Here is a 20,810-nt window from a genome sequence, read left to right as displayed (position 1 = left end):
CTATCAACTTGGTCTGTATCAATGCATCTCAATAGGGCTCCATTGAAGTCTCTTTTAAATAGGGTACCAACAACTATGGCATAAGAAATTGACTACAACCTATAATGTCTCCTTTTAGCTTTATCCAAACCTTGAGGATATCCATTTCTTGACAAGAAGGTCATCATGTCATCCATCCAATTCCTTGGATTATCATTTCTTGCTTCTTGTTGTTCTATCAATACTATGGAAACTTCCTCATTTGACTCGTAAGGTGAGATCATTTATTTGTACAATCCCCCCTCTTACCAACTTGGTAATCTGGATGTCAACATCATACTCCATTACCTTAGTGATCTATCCAACTCTCTTCTCACTAACATTTTTTCCCAAAAGAAAGTCTTTCACATTGGCACAGGGTACTAGCAAATGGATTTTGTTATGAGACAAAAGGTGTTTAAATTTCTTCAAAGCTCTTATGACTACAAGGGCTTGCTTTTCTACATAACTATATTTATCTTCATATTCCTTAATCCCTTCACTAAAGAAGGCAATAGGTTGTTCTTCATTTTTGACACTTGTTTGAGTCAAGACAACATAGATGCTTGACTCACCACCTTGTACACTCGAAAGTGTCCCACTCTAAACCCTTCTATCCAAACAATTCCATGAGTTGGAATGTTCGAATGCCGGCTTAGAGCTCCCTATCCACGGAGTGCAAGAGAGTATATTTTAAGAATAAGAAGGCTCTCAGATGAGCCTTAGAGATACTCTTCTTGCTAGTAAACCATGCAATGGGAGGTTCCAAAGACAAGATGCAAGAATGCAAATGTCCCAAGGAGTTCCTCAAGGATGCAATGCAAATGAAGATTAAGCTAGAATGAGAATGTCAAATGCAGCTATGCTAGAATATGAATGAGAGTGTTACAATACCATTATTAAGCTATGTGAGATTAAGCTACATGTAAAAATGAAAGCTAAGCTAAGATGCTATGGTATGAGAGAATGTAGACAAGAAATAGAAGTTCTCCACAAAGCTCCAAAGAAACCTGTTAGAAAACCTGCAGCATAACAATATTCAAATATGGATTCTTTGAGGGGGAAAGCTCTCTCCCTTTTAAAGATGTACGGACGGTGGAGATCAAGATGAAGATGGTGGATGATCAACGGTTGAATTTGAAAATAGGAGTGATCCATGTGCACACACATATCAACCAATAGAATATAAGTTGACTTGTCATATAAGACAAAAGTCACAAAGCCTTTTCTTTTAATTGCAAAATAGAAAAAAGACTTTATGTGTGCACTTTAAGTGGGTTAGAAGAATGGGGTTTTTTATTTAATTAAAAGGGGACATGTTCTTTTAATCAAATAATGAACTTAGGATAGCATAGTCAAACTATAGGTTATAATCAAATAAATTGATTATTAGCAATTTGGTCTAGGTAAATGATTAAATTAATTTAGCCAAAATGTTGAAAAGGGGGCTAATAGTCTAGATGACCATTTTTAGGTGATTACATTTGCCCCTCTTTGACTAATGCGTGATCGATCTGGGAACACATTATGTCAAAGAAAATAGAAAGCCAAGTAGGCGGTGATAGATATAGATATCTGATTTTGAAGAATGAAATGTAGAAAAAAGATAGCAAGTCCTAAATGTACAGCCTGATAGCGGTAGTACTGAACACTAGGAAGATGATGTTAGAATTCAAGAAGAATGCTAACACTTAGCAAAGTAGATAGATTGAGAACAAGTGAGAAGATCAAACAAATGCTCCTAAGCAGTGATAGAGTATTTCTGCCCCCTCGGGATCAAAATTGAAATGAGGTAAGGGGATGCAAAAATTGGCTAGAAATGAGAAAAATAGAATATGGCAATGTCCAAGATGACAGATAGATGATTAGAACCCAAGAATGACTATATAAAAAAATTGATAAAATGCCCCAGTTTGACTAGAGTTGACCTTGAAGGATATAGCATAAAAATAAGGTCGAAATGAGTAGAAAGGTGATTTTAGACATGAAATAGTGAATTTAAGTAGATATGAAGTATAGAAATGATGAAGACATGAAGAAATGAAGATGCCTGAGTGATGATTCAGAGATTAGACCTCAAAAGGTCAACTAATTGCTCAGAAGAAAGTAGAATTTTAAAAGACAATTTTGACCATCAAGATTAACTCGAATTTGGATTTTGATCCCGAAAATGAATCTAGGACGTCAAAATTATTTAAGAGGTCAAAACTTTATATAATGTGATGATAAGATAGAAAAGAGATGAAGCGAAAGATTAAGAAGGTGAAAAGACATGAACAAGAAGAAAGTAAAGAAATATATGAAAAGAGTTAGCCGATATGTCCACAAAAAGATGAAGAAAGAGAGCTCTCCCCATATGCAAGAATGCAAGACTAAGCTAGAAAATGAACCTAAAATGCAAGATAATATGCAAAGTGGTTTACCAGCAAGAAGCGCATAACATTTAGACTCTTAATTTCATCATTGAGCATTTATTAGGGACATCATGAGATCATACAACCATCACTAGTATAACTATGAGGATATGAATATGATCGATATTAGATAGGTATGTGGAAATCCAATCTAAGCATCAGAGACATGTAAGTCAAGATAACTACACGATTAGATTCCCTAAGTTTAATTTAGCAAGATTACACCTGTATCAAGGCATAAGCGCCAGGATAAACCCTGAGTGCGATCTTGCAAAACAATCAAGGATGATACATTTATAAGTCAAAGTGTTGAATAGGACAAGCATGAATGCTTACAACACTATAGACAAACAAAAGTATACCCACAAGCAGAAATCAAGAAAATATGTCCCATGCCCCCAGTCTTCTAGTCAATGACATCCTTGAAAGACTATTAGGGAGGGAACACCTGGCAAAGAAATCATCATAGACAGCACACAAAGTAGATAAAGATCAGCATAGCTCAGTCGTTTAAGTGTTAAAGTGCGTGTGTGTAAGTCACTTGGCCATTTCTTCCAGACTTGATTCTGATAGTGAGATATTGCGACATCGGAGACCGTAGGTAAACTATCTGTAAAGTGTTAAAAAAACACTTGATGTCAAGGTGGGGGAAGTGTTGAGAAACACTATTTTTTGAGTTGTCAAAGAAACCCAAATGCACAAGAATACCTCAAAAAGGCTAAGTAGTTATGCCCCCGAGATGAGGACAAGAAACAATTCCAAGCTAGGAAATGTGTAGCAAAGTGGATGATTGAGATTGATAGACATAGGTGCAAGGGTTTCAAGTAGCGCCTGTTTCCAGGTTTTCACCACTTGACAGATTTTTCAGGACTTTTTTCAAATTTTTTTTGGTGATACACCAAAGTGCCTATTGCTAGGTTTTCACTAAGAAGATCTTTTTTTTAGGACATTTTCTAATTTTTAGGATTTTTTCAGCATCATATATGATTTTTTGGATTTTTTATAATAATTTAGAGATCACTAGCTCTCAAGCAAGATCACATCATTTTCTCCCAATGTCTAGCAAGGTGTAGGACATGATGGAGCAACGAGCCAGTTGATAAGCAAAGATGGATGAAAAAAGAGTATGAAGCAAGTGAAAGTGATCCTCAAGGACTGGCTCCTCAAGAGTACCCAAGCTAGGGAAAGAGGTGAAATAGTCATATGAAGCATATTTTGGATAAGCAATGGAAGTAATGAGAAAGATAGCATGTAGGATAAGCAATGAAGCCAACAAGTGAGATAGCATGAAGCATGTAGTCCAAAAGAGTAGACATGTCAAGAGACCTATGAGAACCATGTTTCATTTATTATGATCAAGACCAAGGGGTCAACTAGATAGGATAGCGATGGGATAGAGCAATAAGAATAAAGCTCAAGACAGAGGCTATGAGTGAATGGGAGATCACAATAGAAAATCTGGTGGATAAGATAGCCAATATGCAAAGATAGCTCAACATTGTCAAGATCAAAGAGAGAAGAGGGGATAGATGGATGATGGATGAATTACACATGATGCCTGTTTGCCAGGTTTTCATCATGGTACTTATCCAAGGTGCCACAAGAAGTAGTTTTCACCATAGGATGGATTTATTTCTCTTTACTTTTGCTACCAAGGTGCCACAAAAAGTGGTTTTCACTAAGGCACATTTTGATTTTTTCTCATTTTTCATTTTTTTTTTTTGAATTTTTAGAAAGAGCTGAAGCTGTTTGAATGTAGATAATGCTCCTATAGAAAAGATAAGTCATGATAAGCCAAGACCATAGAAAGGTATGCTCAAAGATGTTGATAGGGTGATGAAAGAGAAATGGTAGTAGGAAGAGTATATGGAGGATAAGAGTTCATGTATAGAAAGGAGGTGTAAGCTTTAGAGGATTTCATGAGGGTAGTTGAAATATTGGACAAGATCAACGTTGACACACACCTTGAAGGGTATTGGAACAATGGAGGAATCATGGATGAAATAGCTTGTGGTTGAGATCTATGACGTGGTAGAAGAGATTTGGAAAAAAGTGGAGTGGAAGGCTTTGGAATATTTTTAGAAAGATTTTTGGAAGAAGATGGAATGGAAGCCTTTGGAAGCTTGAATGTCAACTTTGAAGTATTTTCAATATTCAAGTCTTTTAAAAGAGACTTGGGAATCCATATAGCTTTAGATTTTGCTTTGGATACTTCAAAACACATTTCTTCAATAATGGGTTTAGGAACCCATATTTTCTTTGATTTAGCTTTTTTAATAGTGGACCTTTGCAATCTCTTTTGTGTTTTCTCCTTCTTAGCATTCACATGTCGATTAGATGGGACATAGTGATCTTCATTTTTCAATGGATTCTTATGTTTATTCTCACTTCCAAAGGAATTGGGATTTGTGGATGAATAAGGATGATATGACTGTTTTAGATGTATATATGGGTGAAAAGTCATCAAGGATGAGTGTCTTTGTTGATCTTGAGGTATTATGGGAGAGCTAGGGAATGAGCTAGGAGTGAATGTAGGAGATGGAGGAACATAAGGCCCCAATATGGATGGAAGGTTTGAATGCTTTAGCTTAGATGGATATGGACCAAGGATAGATTTAGAAGATGCAAAGGGATATTGGAAAGGGATATCAACATCTTTAGAGTGAGCAACGTGGTCAAAGCCATCAATAGACTCATGAGTACCTTTGATAGGAACACCATTTTTAATAGAAGAACTTGAAGCTTGAGCACAATTTTGAAGTGGATATGGAGAAGTAGAACATGAGGGGATGCTTTGATCTTGACAAGTAGCTTTCAATAGCATAGGAAGAGAACTTTTCTCATAATTTTCAGTAATCTCAAGGGATATAATGGAAGTGCTATCTTCATCATACTTAGGAGGTGGACAAGTTATAGGATATGGAGGAGAAAAATCTTGAAAGAGATGAAAGGGTGCTTGATCTTGATCTTTCTTGACATTTATAGCTTTTTCTTTTTGAGAGTCCTCTTGACATGGAGCCACTTCTAAGGACAAGGGAGAATGAAGAGTGAATGGAGTAGTGCTTGGATTAGGCATAGTAGTGCATGAAGGTTGAGGATGTTTAGGATTAGTAGCATGGAAAAGGTTTGCAGCCAAGTGAAGGTTAGCTTGAGTTTCTTTTAGAGGTAGCCCTTGAGGATACACATAGTCAATGTGGAAAGCATTAGGTTCTTTATTTGATGGAGGCATGTTGGAAAGATTTGAAGTGTTGGGAGATGCATGAGTGTTGGAAGAAGTGGAAGATGTAATGGAGCCACTACTAGACATAGGTTCATCAATGTAATCTTGCTCAAGAAAAGTATCCTCATTGCATGAATTATTAGAGGTATCAATAATTCCATTATCAATAAGATCTTGGATTTTATTTTTTAGCTCAATGCAATCTGAAGTAGCATGGTCATTAGATCGATGATAGGCACAATAGGTATCCAAGAATGGGTTTCCATATGAGCTAGACTTAGGCAACATGATGAGCTTGGTGTCAAGAAGTGTTCTCAAAATGTCATCATAAGAATTCCCCAAGGGAGTAAAATTTCTCTCAAAAGTATGTCTAGAGTCCTTTGGTTGTTTCTCAAGTGAATAGAATGCATTCATGTCTTCATCATTATCTTCATCAAAGATAGGTCCATCATGAAATTTTGTCATAGGCTCAAGTGCTTGTTCTCTACAAAGGTCTTTAGATCTAGAAGATGAAGACATTTTATGTCTTGAAGTAGAGCATGTAGACCTAGAAGAAGAGGATGACCTCAAAGAAGGTGACTCACATGCATGTAAAGACCTTAAGGAAGATTCATGTAATGATGCAATCTTCTCCTCCAACCTTTTCTCAAGTTTAGACTTCATTTCTATCATGCGCTTAGAGAGATGAAGGTAAGAAAGATCATTTGTCTCTTCTAGTTCTTTGTATTGTGCATATAGATCTTGAAACTCTTTAGTGACATGGAGGATATCATGATCATCTAGATTTAGTTGAAGTTTGGTAGCACAAGGTTTAGATCCCATAGTTTTAGATGCAAAGCCAAGCATAAAATAGTCTAGAAGATAACTTGATGTTGAAACTATAGGAGGTAGAGTGTTCACTTGTCAAGATAGCAGAGAGAGATTAAAGTGACTTGTCAAACAATATGTCCAAGAAACTTACGACATGAATGACTCAAGTCAATAGCTAGGCAAGATGCCCAAATAGCCAAATAGATAGAGCAAGCAGGGTGACAAGTGAACAACTCTCCAACCCAAGAGTGTAGTCAAGAAATCAAGGTAACCATTTCAACAAAAATATAACTAGCAAGCATGCATAGACCATGAAGACGAAAAGACCAAGAGTACTAAGACCAAAGAGCCACTTTAAGCATGTTTAAGGACTAGAGACATAACAAATCATAGCCAAATGATAAAACTCCCCTTAGCAAGCAACACAAGAAAAATGTTAAGACTTGATGCTTTGACTTGGTTGACAAAGTTTGACAATAGTTGATACCATAGCAAGTTTGATGTTCAAAAGCAATTTCTTTCCAAGCAAGATAGTGACACATAGAGTAGTCTTCAAAAAATCAAGCAAGGGACAAAGCAACCTTGCATGATACAAGCATATCTGAGGTCTCAAAAGAATTCTTTAGAATTATCGTCATGTGTATGTTCAAAAGATTTTCATAGGTCTAGCACATTCGAGAACACATCAAGCAATATCTACCTAGAAGTCATAGTTCATTACTCAACAACTTGGCCCACGCTTGATGCTCCTTTGCCTCACACCAAGTGGTTTCCCACAAGAGATATTGGCTTTTTCATGGAAATTCCATAAGCATAACCAAGGGAACACATATGGTGAGTGTAAATCTTGGGGTGATCCGGGTAGTCCACTAGGATCAATCCTTGCACCAAGAAGTTGAGCGGCTAAAAAAAAGGTAGTTACTAACTTAGAGTTTTTAGATCGGGCTTCCGTTCATAGTGTTCCTCTTGCTCCCAATTACGGGACACCTCACCTTGCGATGAGTAACCGATCTCGCGATCACAAGAGTACCTTAAGCATTCTTGCCTAGTGATCTCCCTATGGTCGAAATCCCATAAGCGATCACACTAGACGAAGATAAACACTACGTCTACCAAGGTTTTGTGTCCTTGATAGCCTTGAGTTTATAGTGGGTTGGAAGAGCCAGGTAATCGGCTTGTTCCCACTTGGGTCGTTCCTCTCAGGTTGTCCGAGAGCAGGCCCTCTAAAGGATTTTAACTACACAAAGTGTGGATCAACTTTTAGAAGTCAAGATTTCTGATTCACCACAAGGGTGAAGAGCATACTCTCCTATTCCAATCATTTTCTCCCAAACACACCAGGAAGATTTAGTTGCCTCTTACTCTTGAAACCAATTGGTAAGTCAAGATTTCTGATTCACCACAAGGGTGAAGAGCATACTCTCCTATCACCAAAAGATCTCAATCATAAGTTTTATGTGCCTATGAAAAATGAAAAATTATTCAATGCCACACATGAAAACAAAAAAGCAAGAAATTTTGGGTTTTTATGCCTTGGGCAGCCCTGCAAACAATCGTTAGTAGCCCTTGTGCACTTGAAGCTTTGACATGCGTTCTTTTTATGCAATGTTTCAATTTTTTTCACAAGGATGGCAACCTGAAATCACAACTTGTTAGCAACAAAAGTTAGTGTGAAATAAAATAAAAATCTGCAATAAAAATTGGTGAGTTGCTTCAAAAATCTAATTTATCCTCCAACCAAGTACATGCAAAGAAAGTGCAAGTTAATCACAAATGCTTTCATTTTTACTCTTTGGTTTTGACCTCGTCAACAAGATTGAACTTTTTTGCTATGATTTCGTATCCAAAAATGAAAATGAAAAAAAGAGACCCCTGTTAAAAATCAGAGAGCTTTCCAAAAATGCAAGAAATTTTAAAAAATCTCTTCATTTGCTCCCTAGAGATTGATTTTGTCAAAACAGGCCAAATTTATCAAATCGAATTTTTTATCCTTAATACGATCTCAAAATTAAAAACACAAAGAAAGAACCCCCATTAGAATTCAAAAAGCTTTCTGAAAATGTAAGTTTTTCCAAAAAATGCGCTGATTTGCGATCAAAAACGGCTTTTTATGAAAAATAAAGAAAATATCATAACTTCCGAAAATCACGTCAAAATACTCTGAAAATTGGACTGAGACATTTTGAGAATATACCCAACCTGCAAACAAAATTTCAGAACCAAATTCTAAGCGGTTTAAAAGATATGATCAAATCTTTAAACCAACAAAGTTTTTGGCCTTCAAACCAATTTACTTATGGCTTGGCCTTAAAACCAAAGTGATAATTCTACAAAAGCATTTGATTAAATCCTATATGCTGCTGTAAAAAACCATAGATAAGAAATAAAAGCAAATGGAGCTGAAAATTTGATTCAAGCCCCACGGTGGGCGCCAAAAATGTACACTCGAAAGTGTCCCACTCTAAACCCTTCTATCCAAACAATTCCATGAGTTGGAATGTTCGAATGCCGGCTTAGAGCTCCCTATCCACGGAGTGCAAGAGAGTATATTTTAAGAATAAGAAGGCTCTCAGATGAGCCTTAGAGATACTCTTCTTGCTAGTAAACCATGCAATGGGAGGTTCCAAAGACAAGATGCAAGAATGCAAATGTCCCAAGGAGTTCCTCAAGGATGCAATGCAAATGAAGATTAAGCTAGAATGAGAATGTCAAATGCAGCTATGCTAGAATATGAATGAGAGTGTTACAATACCATTATTAAGCTATGTGAGATTAAGCTACATGTAAAAATGAAAGCTAAGCTAAGATGCTATGGTATGAGAGAATGTAGACAAGAAATAGAAGTTCTCCACAAAGCTCCAAAGAAACTTGTTAGAAAACCTGCAGCATAACAATATTCAAATATGGATTCTTTGAGGGGGAAAGCTCTCTCCCTTTTAAAGATGTACGGACGGTGGAGATCAAGATGAAGATGGTGGATGATCAACGGTTGAATTTGAAAATAGGAGTGATCCATGTGCACACACATATCAACCAATAGAATATAAGTTGACTTGTCATATAAGACAAAAGTCACAAAGCCTTTTCTTTTAATTGCAAAATAGAAAAAAGACTTTATGTGTGCACTTTAAGTGGGTTAGAAGAATGGGGTCTTTTATTTAATTAAAAGGGGACATGTTCTTTTAATCAAATAATGAACTTAGGATAGCATAGTCAAACTATAGGTTATAATCAAATAAATTGATTATTAGCAATTTGGTCTAGGTAAATGATTAAATTAATTTAGCCAAAATGTTGAAAAGGGGGCTAATAGTCTAGATGACCATTTTTAGGTGATTACACACCTAAGGTATAAAGAATCAAATCTTTCTCCAAATTTGGGTTAATGAGGATAGGGGCTAAGGCTATGGCTACTTTGATTTCTTCAAAACATACCTTCCCTTCCTTGGTCCATGTAAACACTATATTCTTTTTAAGCATGCTATAAGAGGTTTTACCATGGTAGTTAAAATTAGGGATAAACCTTCTCACAAAATTTATTCTACCAAGAAAATTTTGAAGACCTTTCTTATGACTAGGAAGTGGAAGGGAAAGTATTGCCTTTGTTCTTTTTGGATCAATGGTCAAACCACCCTTAAATACAATGTGTCCTAATAATTTTCCTTGATTGGTAGCAAAGATACACTTTCTTGGATTGAGGGATACCCCAAACTCTCTACACCTTATGAACACTTGTCTGAGATGACCAAAATGATCTACTATATTCTTTGAATACACTATGATATCATTAAGGTAAACCAATACAGACCTTCCAATCATGTTTTTTAAGGCCATCTCCATTGCCTTTTGAAATTTGGCACCTATATTTGTTAGCCCAAAAGGCATTTTACTATTTGGTGGTGAATGTAGTTTTGTATCTGTCACTCTCCTTGACTAGCACTTGATTATAACCAAAAAACCCATTAAGAAATGAAAACATCTCTAAACCACTTACCTTTGACAATATCTACTCCATGGAAGGAAGGGGATGGTAATCTTTGAGGGAAGCTTGGTTAAGATCCCTAAAATCCACACATAATCTAATTTCTCCATTCTTCTTCCTAACAGGGACAAGGTCTGCTACCCATGATGAGTGTTTGATAGGGAAAATTATACTAGCCTGAATTAGCTTGGATAGCTCTTTTCTCATTAATGGTTCAATCCTAAGATTCATTGGCCTCTTCTTTTGTCATACTGGTTTGACATTATCAATTAAATACATGGTATGCTAAAAAAAACTTGGGTCAAAGACCTTTAAATCATCATATTTCCAAGAAAATATATCATTAAACTCTTGACATAGATGAATGAAATTTTCCTACTCAATTTTAAAACATACCTTCCCTATGTTTAAGGACTTTCCATTAGCAACTAAAACTGGTGTATAATCATTTTTGTCAGTAGCTAGGTTCATGCCTCTATCTCTTTCTTGGTCATCAAAGTTGAAGACACACTCTAAGATAATGATGCCCTAGGCAACTTGTTGGAATTGAGATTGATGATTTGATCTCCATACTAGTTTTACAACCTAGATTGGTTTCTCTCTAAGAATTCTACTTCATTTTGTAAGAAACTTATAATTTGTGCATCAGATTCAAACACATGCCAATTGATGTTGTTGTCAAGAATATTAAGCCTTACTACCACTTTGATTTGTTGCTTCCTCTCAGCTTTAAGGTTTTTTGGGATATAATAATATGCACCTACTACTACAAGTCTATCAACATGTCTATTCTCTTTTTGAGGGATGCTATGAATATTGAATATATTGAAACCTTCAAGAAAATCCCATACTCTATGTTTATAAGACTTGAGCAAGCCATTTTTAGTGATATTCTAATTTCTCACCTGATTGACCACCAACTCACTATCTCCATATACACTGAATGCTTGAATTCTTTTTTTTTGAGGAAGTAGGAGACCTTGGATCAAGGATTCATACTCGAACACATTATTGGTACAACTAAATTGGAGCCTAAAGGAGAAGTAGTACCTTACTTATGTAGAAGAAATCAACATTATACCTACCTCTAATCCATTCTTATTCCTTGATCCATCAAAATACATACTCCATATTCAACTCATATCTTCTTTGGTCTTCATAAGGTTAGGGACAAGAACATCCTTTTTTGATAAAAAATATGTACCAAGGCCTGTCTCAAGGGTTTCTAGTATGGGATCAAATTGATATGCATTATCCCATTCATCTAAGCAAAAATTAGGTATCTCTTCTAGAGAAGTGATAGGTTCATCTACTATGTCATTCTCATCCATCTCTAGGATAGTGGAATTCATATTGATGGGATTGGGGGTGTAGGGCTCAATATGATGGAGGGCTAGAGTCTTTACTCTAATTGAAGCCTTGGTTCTATATCTTGTTCTAAAAAACATATATGACCAATCAAAAGATATGTAGCCACATATTTGGTTAGTGAAATCTCTTGAAAGACAAATGGCAAAGTGTGGTTTGACGTCAACAACTATTTATCTCGAGTTATAGTACAAACAAAACATGTGTGTAGGGCCATCTAAACATTCCTAAGGATCCCTATAGTCTTGATGGTACTACCATCCATCTATAATACATCCCTAACAATAGGCTCATATTTCATTTCTAAAGCATCAACAATACACTTAGGCATCATCGAACTACTAGCTAGATAATCAATCATGCAATTGTGGACTAGTTTACCCCCTATAATTAGAGAAATATAAAATGGAGGAGTTATGAAACTTTTACTTGTTTCTACTTCCCTTGATGGTTGTACTAGGCTTGTGACACTTTCCGTGTTAGGTGGCTAATCCCTTAATTTAATTCTCTCCAATTCTTGTTGTAGCAATCTCTTTTGCATAGGTATAGTAGCAACAATGTACCACATGGAAATATTCACATTTGTCTTCTTCATCTACTCTATCACATTGAATGGGGCATTAGGTGTTTTGGTAGAAGATTTAGGAGCTATATATATGGGAGATTGAGATGGAATAATTTGGGGGCCATTCACATCTCCTCTGTTATTGTCCCATCTTCATTGTTGAGGAGCATTGAGTTGATCACTTGCTACTTGTACATGAGGTATTGCATTTGATATTGAAGCTTGATTAGAAGGAGGTGGGGTAGTATCTTCAAAAACTCTTCTTTTACTCCTAGTATTGTGAGCAATGGAGTCTAGACTTAAATTATAATGCTCCTCCACGTGATGATTCATGAAGGAACAATCACCTTGTCTTTACATATGTGAGGCATCCTTGGGTTGGCTTTCATTATATGACTATCCTACTATAGGATCTTGGGTAGTCAAAGCTAAATAGGATTCAACCTTTTGACACATACAATAGGCATAGGAGTAATTGCAAGAGGGACACAAATATTTATCTTGAGGCATATTGTTTTGAAGAACTATATCTCTACTTTTATATGCATTTGAAGTAGAGGCATGACTATTCTACATACTCTGATCAAAAGAATTATTCCCATAGTTATGATTTGGAGGCCTATCATCATTTAGAGCTTGATATTTTAGTTGATGAGCCTTATTACCTTGAGTCTTCCACCTTTCCAAATTCACCACTTTTTTGTTCACTTTCTATATCACAAAGAAGCTATCCTCCAACTTCTTCTTTTGGCCTTGCAATCTTTTATCTATGTTCAACATCACAAACTAAATCATCTCCTTGATTTCATCCATTCTATTTGAAGATGTGGAAGCCTGAGGGGCTAGAGCAAGGGGTTGTTACATGGACATTGTGGGAATAGGGGTCTTTATTGGTTGGTGATTTGGGATATTAGGGAACAGAGGAATAGGAGGCCTTGGAGCTATTTTTCCTCCTTTTATCAATATGTTTTCTTCCCTTATTGCTATTTCATAAGCATTATGTAAGTTATCTCCTCCTATGGTTTGGATTGTAGTGGCAATATCACTAATAAAAATTCTGAGGTAATGTAAGAAGGCATTACCAGGGGTAGGCTTCACTGAAGTAGGTATTCTATTTTATGTCTTTTGAAATATGTAGTTGAACTCAGTCATACATTCATGGGGGTCTCTTTTTATGGTGGTTAGCTATTCTAAAAGTGATAAATAGTCACTTTTGTCCTCAAAGTGTATACATAGTCCTACTCCTAACCCATCCCAATCTATTATAGAACCATGTGATAGACCCCTGCACCATTGTAGGGCTTTTCATTTTAAATATGAAGCTAGGAGTCTAATGACCACATCATCTTCTGTAATACCATGGATATTGCAAACATTTGTAACCTCTTGAATGTGTTCTAAGGGAGAGATAAAAGTTTCACCAATGAATTTAGGTATACTTTTAAATGCAACTACTAGTATATCATGTCTTTGGGCTAATAAAAGAGGACTTCCACCATTAAAGGTGGCAAAAGCATGAGCTCTAGCCATAAAAGCAAGTAGTCTATTGATATGAGCCGATGGCAACCTAGGTCGAGATCTAACAAAAGGAGGAGTGTAGATTGATCTTGTAGGGGTATGTATCTCTTCTGTACTCCTAACTAGTGATAAGGATATTCTAGTCTTTCTTCTTCTAGGATTATAAAAATGAAAGCTCTTGATATTGAAACTTACCTCCAAAAGATGCCCCTATTTTAGCATTGGGCATGAATCACAACAACTAGGTTTGAAACTAGATGTATTTGAATCTTGGAGTTGACAAGTACTTGATGAAAGAGCCTCTTGAAAGCTTGAATACTAAAGCCAATACAATCTCTTTAGCATAATCATTATGTTTTCTTTTTCTTGATACCATTAAACTTGAAATCTTCTTGTTATAGTGTCCTACTAGGTGTGCCAAAAAATATTATCACAAAATTTTGCACCTTTGTCCAAATTTTTTACCTAAGGACAACATTGTGAAACATGGAAACAACCTCCAAGATGTGGGACTTGAACTATGAGGTTGAGTCTTTGGAGAAGGCTGACTTCCTTTACTATTAGGGTGTGCCTAACTACACTCAGAGAGAAAAAGAGAAAAGGAATGTGTGAAAGAAAATCTACCTACTCTAACTTAAGGGGGTGATGCACCAAAATAGAATGTTTGACCTTATCTCTATCCATGAATGCACAATTAGCTAGTTATAACCTCAAAGAACACATATTCATGCCTTGATTAATTCAACAACCACATGTGAATCAGACAAAAAAATAATTCTATAGGAAGATTCTTTACTTAATATCATTCAAATGTCAAAGTAGATACAATCATGCAAGTTGTAGAATATAAACAAAAATATTAACTAGAGGCAAAGAAATCTTGCATAGGGTGTTAATGGCTAAAAGAGACTCAACAGAAGATTACAATGGCTTGGAGGCATAAGAAATTATAGTAGTATACATGGATGCAATACTAGAGAATCAAAGAAAGATCAAACCTTACAAAGACTACAAAAATCTACCTTTATAGCTCAAGCATAACTAAGATATTTTCCAACTAAGGTGACTTACAGCTACTACCATTAAGTGTTTAGGGAACAATCAAGGTGATCTAAAATGATCTAATCTAGTACACTTACAAAGGCATGAAAACCATGAACCTCTGACTAGAGAAAAACTTGAAGTGAAAACTTAAGCATCCATTGTGCTATGGATTCATAAAAAACATGAAATCTACTCTGCAAAAAGAAAAAAATAAAAAAACTGCAACCTCTGCAACTACAAAATAAAAGAAAACTCTACCTCCTCTAGAAGAAACAACATGTCCTCAACACTTCTTGGAAAATTGGAACTACTCTAATATGCACAAAAGACCCTAATCCTCTCTAGAAGTAGGGTTTGAGGTAAATTCAATTGACTAGAATTGGTAGGACATCACCATTGGGCCTAGATAGCTAAAGAGAATTTCCCTCTTTATAACTAGTGATAACATAAGGCCCACTCCAGATAGTACCAAATTTGGAGTAACTGTCTAGTTTAGATCTATCTGCATCCCACTTGAGGACAAGGTCTCCTTCTTTGAAAAATCTATATTTGGCCTTCTTGTCAAAGCTCCTCTTAACCTATTGTTAATGAATTTCAAGTGTGTACATAGCTTGTTTCCTCTTTTCTTCTAGCTACATTAATTCTTCCATTCTGACAGTCATGGCATCATCTTCTTTTAGCTCCAATTGATGAGCTAATTCAAGAGAGGGAAACTATAGTGAAATGGAAAGCCTGGCTTTCTTCCATATACCAGCATGAAAGGTAAATTCCCTATTGCTCTTTTAGGTGTGATTCTATCAGCCTAGAGGATAGTCTCTAATTTTGAATGCCAACACCTTTGGTTGTCCTCAATATTTTTCTTTATGATTTTGATCAATTTCTTATTAGAGGACTCAACCAAGCCATTCCCTTGGGGATAATAATTTTAGGACATACTAAAATATATTCCATGATAAACTACCCAAGAACAAATATGGGTCCCAACAAAAGACTTGGAATTGTCTGATATCATTGTTGAAGGGCTACCAAATATAGTTATAATTCCATCAAGGAATTCTACCATTGAAGTCTCTATGGCATCCTTCAAGGCTTGTGCTTCTATCCACCTTGTAAAATTGTTAGTTGCAGATAGGATCCACTTGTGACTAGAGTTAGAAGGTGAATTGATTGGACCAATAAAATCTAGCCCCCATTGAGAAAATGGTTGCTCAACCTGAATAGGATGAAGGGGAAGAGCTACTAATCTCTATTTTCCTAAAAAGAAAGTACACTTCTCATATTTTCTTATATACCTATAACAATCATGGAAAAAAGTTGGCCAATAATGACTAGCCCTCATGACCTTTATGGTTGTTGTTCTAGTTGAAAAGTGACCACCATCAAGAACACCATGAAACTCCTTGATCATCCTTTCAGTTTGGTCCAGGTCAATACATCTCAATAGATCTCCATTGCAATCTTTCCTGAAAAGAATCCCATCCACTAGGATAAAGGGAATGTATTTTAATCTAAATTTCATTCTTTTGGCTTTGCTCAACCCTTGTGGATATTCTCCTTCCAACAAGAAGGTTGTCATGTTATGCATCCAATTATTCAAATTTTCATCCCCTATTGGTTCTACATTTTATATGACTAGATAAACTTCCTTAGTTGGCTCTTGGGATGAAATCATTTGCTCACATAGCCCTTTACAACTTACAAGCTTGGTGATCTTGATATCAATATCATACTCCATAAACTTACTGATCCATCTTGCTCTTTTTTCATTGATCTCCTTGTTTAGGAGGAAGTCCTTTACATTGGAATGCAAGACTAAGAGTTGGATGTTGTTGTGAGACAAAATATGCCTAAATTTGTCCAAGGCTCTTATAATAGATAGGACTTTTTTATCCACATAATTGTATTTATCTGCATAGTCCTTTATCCCTACACTAAAAAAGGCTATAGGTTATTCTTCATTTTCATCATTCATCTATGTCAAGATAACTGATATACTTGACTCACCTCCAAGGGTATAGAGAATGAAATCCTTATCAAAATTGGGATTTATAAGGGTAGGAGCTAATGCTATTACTTCCTTAATCTCTTCAAAACTAGCTCACCCTTGCTTTATCTAGGTGAAGACCATATTATTCTTTAGCATGGATATGAGAGGCTTGAGAGGCTTGACCATGGTAGCAAGATTAGGGATAAATCTCCTTAGAAATTTTATTCTACCAAGGAAGCTTTAAAACCCTTTTTTATGAGTAGGAAGTGGGAGAGAAAGAATTGCCTTTGTCCTCTCTAGATCAAAAGTCAAACCTTTCTTAGACATAATATGTCCAAGTAGTTCACCTTGATTAGAGGCAAACACACAATTTCTTGGGTTTAGGGATACACCATATTCTCTGCATTTGATGAACACCTGTCTCAAATGACCAAAATGTTCTGCCACATTCTTGGAGTAGACTTTTATATCATTTAGGTAGACCAATACATATTTCTCAATCATGCTCCTAAAATCCATCTCTATTGCTTTTTGAAATGTAGCACGTACATTAGTTAGTCTAAAAGGCATCTTGTTATAGGCATAGGTGCCCCATTTAGTTGTGAAGGTTGTCTTATACTTGTCAAATTCTTGGACTATCACTTAACTTACCCTAAAAAACCATCTAGGAAGGAAAATCTTATAGAGCCACTGATTTTAGACAAGATTTGTTCCATGGAAGGGAGAGGATGGTGATCTTTAAGAGAAGCCCTATTAAGGTCTCTAAAATCTACACATAATCTAATTTTTCCCATTCTCCTTTCTAATGGGAACAAGATTGGCTACTTAAGAGGAATGCTTGATAGGAAAAATAAAATTAGCCTCTATCAATTTGGATAGCTCCTTTCTCATCATAGGCTCAATCCTAGGGTTTACTAGTCTTTTCTTTTGCCTAACATGTTTTACATTATCACTCAAATCTATTGTATGATAAAATAAACTTGGGTCAAAAACCTTTAAATCATCATATGTCCATGCAAATACATCATTATATTCTTGACATAATTGGACAAAATTTTCTTGTTCAGCCTTAGAGCATACCTTTTGCATATTGAGAGTCCTTCCATCAATAATAGTGCTAGGTATGTGATCATATTTACTTGCAACCAAGTTTAAGCCTTTGCTCCTTACTTGATCATCAGGGTTGAAGACACTCTTCAAAGTGATTAAGCCTTTGGATAACTTGTTTGAACTAAGGTTCATGATTTGATCACCATATGGGCCTTTCAATCTAGACTAATTCTTCTCAAAGAGTTCTACTTTACTTTGCAGAAAATTTACAATCTATACATCAGAGTCAATGACTTACTAATTTTTGTAGTTGTTAGGGATGGTAGGCCTTACAACCATTTTGATATGCTACTCCTCATCATCTTTGACATGCTCTGATACATTATGATGAGCACCAATGGCTGCAAGTGTATCAACATGTTTATTTTCTCTCTTAGGAACACTCTAGATGTTTCAAGAATGAAAACCTTCAAGCATATCCCACACTCTATGTTTGTATAATTTGAGGAGGTTTTTCTTGGTAATGTTATAGCTTCTTACTTGATTAACAATCAACTTACTATCCCCAAGTACCCTTAGAGTCTTGATTCCTCTTTTTTGTGCAAGTTGGAGACCTTGGATTAGAGCTTAATACTCTACTAAATTATTGGTGTAGATGAATTGGAGCCTATAAGAAAAATAGTATTTCTCCAATTGAGGAGCAATGAGCATGACACTAGCACCTAAACCCTTTCTATTTTTTGAGCCATCAAAAAACATGCTTCATAATACATTAGTGTCCTCTTATGTCTTTATGAGACTAGGGATAGGAGTGCCCTTCTCTAATATGCAAGATGTGCCAAGGCCTATCTCTAGAGCCTCTTGCGTTGGATCAAATTGATAAGTAGTGGCCCACTCATCCAAAATATAGTCAGGCACTTCTTCCAAAGAAGTAGTAGGCTCATGAGATGTGTACCCTTTATCCTCTTATCTAATTATACAATTCATATTGATAGGACTTGGGGTATAAGTTTCTATGTGATTAAGAGCCAAAGGCTTTACTCTTAAGGAAGCTCTTGCCCCATATCTTGTCCTGAAGAATGTATAGGACCAATCTTCTATAATGTGACCTCCTATTTATGTAGTGAAGTCTCTAGAAAGAAAAATAGAAAAATAAGGTTCTACCTCAGCTACTAATATATCTTGAATGATAGCGCAACTAGGGAAAACATATAACACCATTTCCACATTTCTTGGTATCCCTACCATCTTGAAAAAGCTTCCATCTAACTAAAGGACATCCCTAACTATGGGCTCATATTTGATGCCAAGGAGATAAGCTACACTTCTAGGCATTACAAAACTACTAGCCCTTGAATCTATCATACAATTATAGACTAGTTTATCTCCTATGATCAAGAAAACATAAAAGGGAGGAGGTCTTATTTTCTTACTTGTGTCTCCCCTTTTATTGGCTACACTAGGCTTGTTGCATTCTCTTCCCTAGGTGGCTGCTCCTTCATCTTTGTACTCTCTAATTCTTGATGTAATAGCTTCCTCTATGAAGGCATTGCAATAGAAGAATCCTATATGGAGAGATTGATAGTAGTCTTATTTATTTGATCCATAATGTTAAGTGGAAGACCTATTGCTTTGGTTGACACTTTAGGAGCTACATGGATTGATGACTTAAATTGAGTAGTCTAATATTCATTAAGCTTCCCTTTATTTGTGTCTTGTCAATTTTGGGTAACCACACTTGGTTGTGTATTCATTATTAGAACATGAAGAGCAACTCTTGAAGTTGAAGCTTGATTAGGTAGAGGAGGGATAGCATCCTCAACAACTCTTCTTTTACTTCCAGTGTTGTGAGCTATAATGTCATAACTAGCATGACAATGCTCCTCTGTTTGATGGTTTATGAAGGAACAATCACTTTCCTATTGTATATGAGAACCATTAGTAGATTGACTAACATTACATTGTTTTCCTACTACTTTCTCTTGTGCAGTCAATCCTAAGTAAGACTCTGCCTTCTGGCACATACAATATCCATAGGAATAATTATAGGAAGGGAAAAAATCTTGATCTTAAGCAAGATTATTTTAAGGGATTGAGGCCTATTTGGGTTTGTATTTGCATCAGAGGCATTACCAATAGGTCTATTCTAATTGTAGGGGATGTGACTTTGGCTTTGATTTTAGGGCCTATTATGCATAGGGGCTTGATGCTAAAGTTGGGGAGGCTTTTTTCTTTAAGCTTGTTGTCTTTCTAGGGTCACCACCTCGTTACTCATCTTCTATATCACTAAGAAGCTATCCTCTAGCTTCTTCTCCTAACCCTACAACTTCTTATCTATATTTTCCATCATATCTTTAATTTCATCTACTCCATTTGAAGATGTGGAGGCTAAAGAGACAATAGAAAGAGGCTAACTTGTAAATGTAGTAGGGATAGGGGCTATAATAGGTTGATGATTATGCATATCAAGAAAGGCATTAGAGGCCTTAGAGCTAACTTCCATCCTTGTATCAAGATATTTTTTTCCTTTATGGAAATCTCATAAGTATTTAGTAAAGTATCCACTCCCATAGTTTACACTATAGTAGCTATATCACTATTAAAGGCTCTGAGGTAATATAAGAAAGTAGGGGAAGGCTTTCTTGTAGTAGGTATTCTATCCCATGTCTTCTAAAATGTAAAATTGAAATCTATCATATATTCATGGGGTGCTCTCTTGATAGTTGTTAGCTTCTCTAAAAGTGATAGGTGATCATTTTGTCTCCAAAGTGTTTACATAACCCTGCTCCTAACCCATCCCAATTAGTAATAGAGTTGTAAGGAAAACCTCTATA

The sequence above is a fragment of the Cupressus sempervirens genome, chromosome 8, assembly GCF_028749045.1.
Source record: "Cupressus sempervirens isolate cs-2001-9-10 chromosome 8, ASM2874904v1, whole genome shotgun sequence".
NCBI classification, from domain to species: Eukaryota; Viridiplantae; Streptophyta; class Pinopsida; order Cupressales; family Cupressaceae; genus Cupressus; species Cupressus sempervirens.
This window is presented reverse-complemented; position numbering follows the sequence as displayed.